The sequence below is a fragment of the Anastrepha ludens genome, chromosome 5 (genome assembly GCF_028408465.1).
Source record: "Anastrepha ludens isolate Willacy chromosome 5, idAnaLude1.1, whole genome shotgun sequence".
NCBI lineage: Eukaryota > Metazoa > Arthropoda > Insecta > Diptera > Tephritidae > Anastrepha > Anastrepha ludens.
Window position 1 is genome coordinate 62,567,714 of NC_071501.1, and position 10,630 is coordinate 62,578,343.

Sequence of the window (10,630 nt, forward strand, 5' to 3'; positions counted from 1 at the left end):
TTTGTAGCCGCTTTCTTTTTTTAGCTACGCTCCCACTTTATTTTTGACAACATTACACATATTTAATAAATAAACACAAAACATTACATCAAATCCGGCAAAAAATTCAACTACAATATAATTTTTCTAAACAAAAAATCAACAATTGGCGAACCAATTAGAATTTGGTAAACTCTCGAAATTGCCCATCAAGCATCAGGCAGTAAACTATCGTCGCGGTAAGAGCAATATTAATTAGGCAAGATAAAAACTTTATCAAATTGGCACAAATATCAAGTATAAGACTACACCGTTTAACTAACGCGAAAACAAATTCTACTACAATAAATTATTCGGTACTTGTAATAAAATACGACGCCTGTGCCAACTCAGGTTAGTGTCGTTCGAAACGTTGCCGTAAACGCAACCAAACAAAAATGAGTGAGAAGTCGGAAAGCTTTTTGAAGCGGTATTTTTATGCACGCACTCGAAAGGGCCGAAATTATCTTACGTCGCAAAAGTGATTAAAAAATCAAAAAAGTTTGTTGTGATGTGAATTCAGTGGTGTAAGGTGTACAAAAATGTTGATGACTTTTCCGAGCGCGGCTTGAAGCGAGTGATGACAAAAAAGCAGGATAAAATGATCGTTCAACTTTTTAAGCGGGACCCTTCTTTGTGACTACGCCAAGCACGATCAGTTCTTGCTAAAAAGGTGAAAGATGTCGATTGAAGGAGGCGAACATATCCTACCGCCCCATATCATCAAAGCCACTGCTCTCAGAAAAACACATTGAGAAACAGTCCCGAGACTGGGCGTCCCAGTCCCCAGACGTCAACCCCATTGAAAATGTGTGGGGGAATTATAAAAACGCATTTTGACGGAAGGCCCAGTCCATGATTTAAAGCAACTCGTGCGTCAAGTTCGCAAATTCTAGTCCTGTTTGTCGGCGAGCTACGCAGAAAAGCTGGTTCAAAGCATGAAGAAGATGCCAAGCTATACTCGACAACTATGAAGAGAACACGGCTTATTGAGTAATTGCGACTCGTAGTTTTGTACATACTTCATGTAAAAAAATTTTAGATATGTATGTACCTTATATACTTCATGAATAACCGCGGTTCCTTTTTTCTATCACAGACTGTATACATTTCCATATGATTCATAGGTTTGGACAATTAACAGATGGCTCACAAAATAATTTCTTAGCTGTGAAATAAAGGAACGTGAAACTCATTTAAACCAAGGGGTACTCCTGAATATGTATTTAAGTTTGATGCAGTTCACAAATGCATGTTCACAAGTAAGTAGCTAATTTGCCTGAAATGAACAAACCTTCAGGTATTTTTTTAAATAACTTCATCTGTTATATTTTGCCGCTCAAAGAGCTACAAATGGTCAGACAATGGGTACAATATTAGTTTTCCGTGTTTACATATGTATATGTATGTAATAAGGAAGTACATATATGTACATGCTAACATTAATATAGCCTACGCCGACGCAATTGATGCCTTCGTGGCGCCTAATGAAGCGTAACTGCTGCGAAAGACCATTAAAACACCTTTTGCGCACCAGCACTGCGCTGTAGGACATAACCAGGAGCCATACTGTCATACAACCGTTCCTTTTATAATTAATTGTGGATGCATTCTTGTTAATTTTCTTGTTACAATGTCTAAGTTCTCACTCGTTGATAACGTTCTTTGTCCAGCCAATTACTTATGGACGTAGCCAAAGAGTGGTGACCTATAATTTTAGGTGCTTTACACATATTGTACATTGTATATATGTATGTATGTTCATAGATATTTCCGTACAGAAGGGTTGCAACGTGCACACATTGCTAAATAGGCATTCCTGGTATCGACAGTTATCATATTTACTGATAATGTAAGTTTATAGAAGGCTCAGGAACGAATGAGCACGTTAAATGTTAAATGCTAACAATTTTATTATTTCAACCCGACTGGGGAAAAGTAAACATACGAGAGTTAGCATAGCTGAACGTAGTCAACAGAATTAAATATAGCGCCTGCATTGAAATCAGAGAAAGTAAATACATACAGGGTCCGGCTCTCGAAGTGTAACCAAATTCAGACCGCTCGCGCAGATGATGCATGGGCATCACCTGTCTGTTAGTTGGCTAAATGACAATTCAAGGATTGTTTACAAGCGCGTGGAAGCATTTTGCCGAGAGTAAACGCGAAAAAAGAAAAACAGTAATTGATTTGAAACGTAATAGCGTGATTGCATAATACTTGGCTGGAAAATCACAACCAGCAATTGCTCGTGGGCTCGAGTACCTTAAAGTAAATCAAGTTTTTGTTTATTGCACCATTACTCGTTACAATGATACTAGTAGCTACGCGGAACGTCATTGAGGCGATCATGAAAAGACTGCAACGTCACGTGAAATGGTTTAAAAAGTGAAGAAGTGACTTGAGCGAAATCCCCGTAGCATCCGCCGCATACGGAAAAAAGATCTCAAAGTCAAGCCTTACAAAATCTAAAAGGCGCACGATCTCACACCAAAGCAGCAACAAGTCAGACTTGAGAGAGCGATAGAGTTGCTTCGCTTGGCCGAATGCGGTCAATTCCGAACATTGTGTTTCTGACGAGAAAATTTTCTAAATTGAGCAATTCATAAACCCTCAAAACGATAGAGTTTATTTGACCGACCGTTCATACGAGAATTTGAGTCATCGATTGAACACCAAGAGGCAGCACCCGCCACAGGTAATGGTTTACGCTATTGTAATCGCTATTGTTTATCGAGCCTGGTATCAAAGTGAATGCGACTTATTATCGGGAAAATGTTTAGGAAGCTGCTTTAGAGCCGTGGACACGCAAACATTTTGGTCGTAGACCATGAACGTTCCAACAGGACTCGGCACTGTCTCATAAAGCTCGTGTGAACCAAGAATGGTTAAAAAATCTTGTTCCACACAATGGCTTTCGAATTCGCCAGACGTAAATCCAATGGACTATTCCATCTGGCCCATTTTGGAGAGCAAGGTGAGGACTAAAAAATATGTCAGTATGGATGCGCTGAAAAAATGGGCCAAAATACCTCTAGATCACATTCGTGCAGCATGCAACTCATTTTTTGACCGTTTGAAGGCTATAGTCAAGGCAAAAGGTGGTCATATCGAGCTAAAGTGAATATATGTTAAAATTGTAATAATTTTTGAACAATTTGGTCTTTGAAATCAATAACAACTAATTTCACACAAAAAAGTTATGGTGTTTTGAATAGGTAACACTTCATATCGTTCACCGTGTGCATGCGGATGTTTCCAAAACTAAAATTCTAAGCCTAGCGACTACAGTTTCAAATATTGGAAAGCACAACAAAAACAAATTCATCGATAAGTTCGAGCTCATTTTTCTACAAGCAAAGTGCTGTCATTCATAAAACCAGCCGCCCATATGCCAATTTTTCTCAACGATGAAAAAATCCTTTAACTAAGATTGATTGACCATTCGAAAATAGTCAATACTGGAATATTTCTTATAGAAATATTTGGCAATATTTGGTAAATCTCGAATTTTTGTCAAGTCGAGTGGCCGCTGCTCCGTACATATGTATGCATCAATATATGCATGTAAATATAATATGTCTTTCTAAATGCTCGAAAGTCGCAGCTGCTGTGCGTGAAGTGCGCGCATAAGCGTACGTAAGTTGCTGAAAACAGCAACAAGTAGCTTATAAAAAAGTTCTGTGCCGAATAGTTCAATACCACAGAAAATGTCGAAACCATTATTTTATGTTTTCTGATAATAGGTAAATGATTAATTAGTATATTACTTGACGTATGTAAAGGATTTTCCAATAACAGGTATTACAGGTGAATGGATTCCGCTATCGAGAGATGATTAACGATTTTTTATGGCCAGAATTAGATGGTATTGATCTGGACAGCGTTTATTTTCAACCAAACGGAAAAGTTTCCGGACCGTGTTATCTCTCGAAGAGGTGATCACAATTGGCCACCGCGATCTTGTGATTTAACACCGTATGCCTTTTTTCTTTGGGGACATGTGAAAGAGAAGGTCTACGCCAACAGCCCGGGGTCGATTCAAGACCTCAAAGATGGAATTCGTGGGGTTATCGATGGCATAGGGCAGCCATTTTGCAATTCGGTTATGGAAAATTTCATGAAAAGGATATTGTCCTATAAGCGTGGTCGTGGTGGTCATTAGCCTGGTGTTATTTTCCACTATTAACGGCATACCTTCGTCTTTATAATGGAATAAACATCCGATAATTTATATTAAAAAATACCATTTTTCTTTGAATATCAAAATAACACCTTTTATTAAAAAACCCTTTATGTCTTTCTAAATGCTCGAAAGTCGCAGCTGCTGTATGTCCAGTGCGCATATAAGCGGACGTAAGTTGCAGAAAACAACAACAAGAAGCTTATAAAAAAGTTCTGTGCCAAACATTTCAATACTACAGAAAATCTCGAAGCCATTACTTTATGATCTCTGATAATAGGTAAATAATTAATTAATATAATATATTACTTTACGTATGTAATTCTCTAATTGATAAAAAGTGCACAAAAACATATGTATAAAACCGGAAAGTTAGAAACTTACACTGAAAGAGGAGTGCGACTTATTTGGATGTTACTGTGCATACTTGCAGCCTTCGGTACCTTCAGCACAATGCTGTGCCTATCACCTTGGATATTTTTTGCGAGTCGTAATATTTTTTCTGTGGCAAGTGCACGCGGCCGTATATGTAAGTATATATATGAATTCACATATTTGTATTTGCATATGCCATCTTCCTGTGTGCCTGAATAATTTCTCTATGAGGATTATTACTTTGATATGCTTGGAGAATTTAAAATAAAACCAATGTATCATCATCATCCCTACCGAATTTATAATTAGTGATGAGAAGTTGTTAATAACTCCAGCTGTTTTAAGATTTTTATTATTAAGTTATTATTACATATCAAGGAAAAAATGTATGGTAATATTTTTTATTTTATTTTATTATTTTTATGAGATAATAAAAATAATTTATATAATAATAATTTTTTTTGCTTCAGCACGAATTGAGAAATTGTCTCTTTATTTAAAGACAATTTCTCACACGACTTCGATAAGTCAATGTCATTAACCTGATTTTTAAAACACTACTTTCAATCCATCGTGATTAAGTTAAAATTGTAGTGGCTTAAAAATCTAGGCTCAGGTGCTGCCTGAAAAAGAAGATAAAAGGAAGACCTGAGAGAAAAATCTGAAAGGTAGAGAAAAACCTGAAAAATAAAAAATATGGAAAATATATTAGGAAAAATAAATATAAATAAACACATATTATATACATAGGTATAAGCAATTAAAAAAAATCGCTGGTTTTACTTACCCTAACGACCTGGATATCTCCCATTCTTGGACCCTGACCTACAACGTACGACAAATTTTAGTTTATCGTTGCGCTTCTGACACCTAACTTGGTTATTTTCTTGCCGCAAAAGCCATTTTGCATTTTTGAATAGAAGTACATATGTATATCAAAAAGTCGAGTAGCTTGATGTGATGATCTTGGCATTCGCCAAATATTGCGAACCAATGGGGTTTCAACAACTCGGAATATTTATTTTTTGGGTCGTAATAAAAAAACCAAAATTTCGATAAAAACGGTTTACAAATTTTCAATTTATTACGTCTAATCTAATGAGTTTGGTTAAAAGCTATCGCCATGATTTTTCTTCACAGCATAAAAGAAGAGTCGGCCATTTCTACATACATACAGTATGGTTCACTTGATGAGAGGCAATAATTTTTATGGAATAAAATGGTTATTAAAACAACCGTATTTGATCTAATAATCCAAGATATTATGATAATTCAATATTGTCCCATTTAACGGTATTTCGCAGCAGTAAAACTTCAGTTGTTGTAATTCTGTGGTTAATTTATTGGTTCACTTGAATAGGGGCACCCAGTTTGCCTATATCAATTGCATATTAAAGGTGTGAAAAGTGTTCGTTTCTTTAAGCATTCATTGTGTTTGGTCGGAAACTTCTTAATTATAATAAAATGGGAAAGCAGAAAGATTTAACATATCGCAAAAGAAGACAAATCGATATTTTGACCTCAGAGGGACTTTCGAATCGCCAAAAGGCCAAAAATATTGCTCAAAGTCCACGTGAAACAAGGTGCCTCCTGTGATAAGAACTACAAAGGCAGAGCCTTAACACGAAGGAAACGTACACAATATGTAGGATTGTATCAAATGCCACCCTTTCAATAGCAAAAATTAAAGAAATGGCAAATGTTTCAGCCAGCAAGTCCATCTAAAAGCGCCACTTCTGAAGCATAAAGAATACATTTCGCAAATAACGCCATTTTGATTTTGCAAGGGACCTCATGGCTTGCAGTTATGTTACAAATAAAGAGAAAATGGAGAATAATAGTATTTAATGATGAAACGAAGATCAATCTAGATGGGTCGGATGGATACAATTACTATTTCCATGATTTAATATAAGGTACTTGAGTCGACTTCACTGCCGAGGTATGGGGAGCAATATCGTAGCATGGCGCGTTGGAATTGAAAATTGTAAACTACAAAATGAGTGCAAATAGAATAATATTTTGATGGATGTTTATTTTCGAGCAAAGTATAGTCTTCACTTGAATTATCAGAAAACTTTGGATTACTAATATATATCCAATACGGTTGGTTTGATAACCCTTTTATTCCATAAAGATTATTGCCTCTCATCAAGTGAACCGGACTGTATGCCGCTCGGGAAGAGTTATACAAATTCTTATTCCGCTCTCTAGAACATTGGTAGCTGATTTCATATTAAATTCCATTAAATTTATTCATTATAATTAAATTACATTCAGTTCTCGTATTTTTATTCTGTAAGTTGAAGCCAGTTTAACAAGCCAACAGCAAATAGGGTTGGTGCTTGACTACCATTCGGAAGACGTAGGTTCGAATCACTATGAAACACTTAAATGAAGAAAAAATGGCAAAGCCCCGAGGGTATTTCTGCTAAGAAAAAATATTTGCCAGTCGGAGACGGCTTAAAACTGTGGGCTTGTGGAACAACATCAAGACGCATGCCACAAAAATAGGAGGGGGAGCTGGACTAAACACCCAAAAAGGGTGTACGCGCCAATTATATATATATATTAAAAATTTGCTTAAAGTACATGTATGTTCCATATTGACTTCGTTTTTATAATACGAGGTGTGTTCAAAAAGTATCACGAATTTTGTGTTTCTTCAAAAATTATTTCTTTTAATTTTATTTTATTTATTTATTAAGTAGTAAAAAAAAACGTTCAATATAAAATTTTTTTTTTGGTTAAACCTAATTTGCAGAATATGGTGTACGCTACCTTAATTCTTAAATATACTTTTTCCATAAGATAATGTTGAACAATATATGTAAATATATAAATTAAATTAAGGGTTAAAAACTACTATAAAAACCCTTATGAAAAAACAAAAATCCAAGAAAAAGGGAAGTTATGTACATGTACAATGCAGATATTTGATGACTTAAACATGCTGAAGCAGATCTAATATTAATTGGTTATTAGAATAACTACATTTTATCTTAAACTTATCATTAAGTTTTTAGATTCGTGAGAATATCATTTCTATTTTGTTTTCGTTGTGTAACCGTCTTATGGAATAATCCCATGGTAAATTAAGCATCATTCTCAGAAGCTTATTTTGTTGTATTTGCAACGCCTTTATATGTCTTTTTGCACATGTTCCACATACAGGACATGCATGCCCTATGCTAATTGATTGGAAAATTACTTTGCATATTACAAGTTTATTTTCAGTACTGAGCTCCGATTTCCTGTTGATTAAAGCATATAGCATTTTGATTGCGATATTATATTTATTATTTATGTGGTGAATGTGGTCACGGAAGATTAGCTTTTTGTCTAATACTACGCCCAAGTACAGGGTGGCTGATGAATTTTGCTACATTAAGAAACTCAAATAACTTTTTTTTTAGTGAATGGAATTCATTTATTTTTTTTTTCAAGTTGAAGGTCATTAAATTTTATTAAATGTAGCTTAACTATATTAGTTTTAAAAATAATTGAATTTAAATGCCCCCCATGCTCGTTGACACAAGTGCGGCATCTTAGTAAAAAGTTGTTCATTGCTGCTTTGAGAGTTGCGACAGGAATAGCCGCAATTGTTGCCCGAATGGATTGTTTTAGTTCATCCAAATTTGTTGGCTTTGTTTTATAAACTTCTTGTTTACATAAACCCCACAAGAAAAAGTCAGGTGCAGTAAGGTCAGGCGACCTGGGGGGCCAACAAAATTCGGAGTTTCTTGAAATCAGTTTATTGGGAAATTTTCGTCGCAACTCTGTCATAACAGTCTGGGCTATGTGAGACGTTGCCCCATCTTGTTGAAACCACACAGAGTTGAAAGGAACTCTCTTTCGGCGTAGTTCTGGATAGAAAAATTCTTTCAGCATTTTCAAATAACGGTCTCCAGTAACCGTAACAGTGTGACCATTTTCTTCAAAAAAATAAGGCCCGACAATACAGCGTGAAGAAACCGCACACCACTCTGTCACGCGAAGAGGATGCAATTCCGTCTCGTGGAGTATCTGCGGGTTAGAAGTACTCCATATTCGACAATTTTGTTTGTTCACATTGCCGTTTAAATCGAAATGGGCCTCATCAGACATGAAAAGGCAGTTTAACATGTTTTGGTCTTCTTCCACCATTTGCAGGATCTTCTGGCAAAATTCCAAGCGAATCGGCAAGTCTGCTGCATTCAGTTTGTTAACCATTTGAATTTTGTAGGGAAATAAGTCTAAATCTTTGTGCATTATTGTTTGCAAAGACTGTCGGCTGACACCAAGTTGAGCAGATAAGCTTCTTGTTGAAACCCTTGGATTGCTTTATATAGCTGCAGCTACAGCAGCGATCGTTTCCTCCGTCCGAACTGGTGGGTTTCGATGATAAGGCCTTCTTGCGACTGTTCCTTGCTCAGCAAAATTATTCACCAGTCTCATTATGGTCCATCTGCTCGGGGGATCGCCGCCAAACATCCGCCTGTACTCTCTCTGTACCAAAACTACGGACTCCAGTGCGTGATAGCGGCGGACTATCCAAATTCTTGTTTGCGTGTCTCAGTTATCCATTTTAATAAATTTTAAAGATCAATCTGCAAATTAAAACAAAAATGGAACAGATAACTTAAAAAGAAAAAAAGTTATTCAATTTTTTTTTGGTAGCGGCTTTCATCAGCCACCCTGTATTTAACGGTGTTTGACCAATTTATATCATGCCTATTAATATTTAGATTTATGCTGGGCAAATTGCATGGACCTCTTTTTTTGGTAAAAAAGATGGCTTGCGTTTTACTAACATTAAGTTTTATTTTCCATCTGTGAAAATAATTTGCGATATGATTCAGCGCACTTTGCATTTTACTCACTATGTCATGAGCAGACTTGTGCGAATAAAAAATACCGATATAATCAGCATATAGTACATGGCGTAGTGGCAGTTGTCAAACTGAGGGGCGTCAGACACATAAATATTAAATAAAATAGGTCCTATAACTGATCCTTGAGGGACACCAGCTGGAACTTCCGTTAGGTCTGAAAATTTATACAGACACAGAAATAACGATTTTTTAGAAAGCTTTGAACGATCTCGATAAGTTGGATTGGAAATTTAAAATCTATGAGTCTAATTATCAATCCATTGTGCCAAACGGAGTCAAAGGCGTTTTCGACGTCGAAGAGGACTAAACCGGTGGGCTTTATACGAGTATTAATGAAATTATATTTTATATGGTTGCAAATTCTCTGCATTTGGTGTATTGTACCGTGAAATTTTCTAAATCCAATCTGTTCAGCAGGCAATACATTATTTTCATTAATAGTACTTGCTCGAATATTTTACCGAGACTACTTAAAACGCTTATTGGTCGACAGCTTACGATTTCATTTGGGGGTTTTCCGGGATTTGGTATTGGAGTTACTTCAAAAACTATCGCGAATTTTGTGTTTTTTCAAAAATGATTTATTTATTCATTAATATCTATTTTGTCCCCTTCAAAGTAATCGCCATTAGATATTATGTACTTGTGCCAACGTTTTTTCCAATCTTCGAAGCACTTCAAAAAATCATTTTTTTTATCTTGTTCAGCTTCTCCTTCGATGGCGTCTTTATCTCGTCAATCGTAGCGTAGCGTCGTACTTTCATGGGCCTCTTCAGTTTCGAAAACAAGAAAAAGTCACAGGGGGCCAGATCTGGGGAATACGGTGGCTGTGGCATCATTAGTGTGTTGTTTTTCGCCGCGCACAAGCAACGATGCAGGGGCGTTATGGTGATGCAAGAGCCAATTTTTGTTCTTCCACAAATCTGGGCGTTTCTGGCGGATTGCTTCGCGCTAATTGCGTACAATTTGCAGGTAATTTTCCTTATTGACCGTTTTATCCTATGGCAAGAACTCATGATGCACAACGTCCCTGCAATCGAAAAAAAAGAAACGGAAAGCAAAACTTTTACATTCGACCGAACTTGGCGCGCTTTTTTCGGTCTTGGTTCGTGTGGCAGCTTCCATTGAGATGACTGAGCTTTGGGTTCCACGTCATAACCATAAACCCACGATTCGTCAC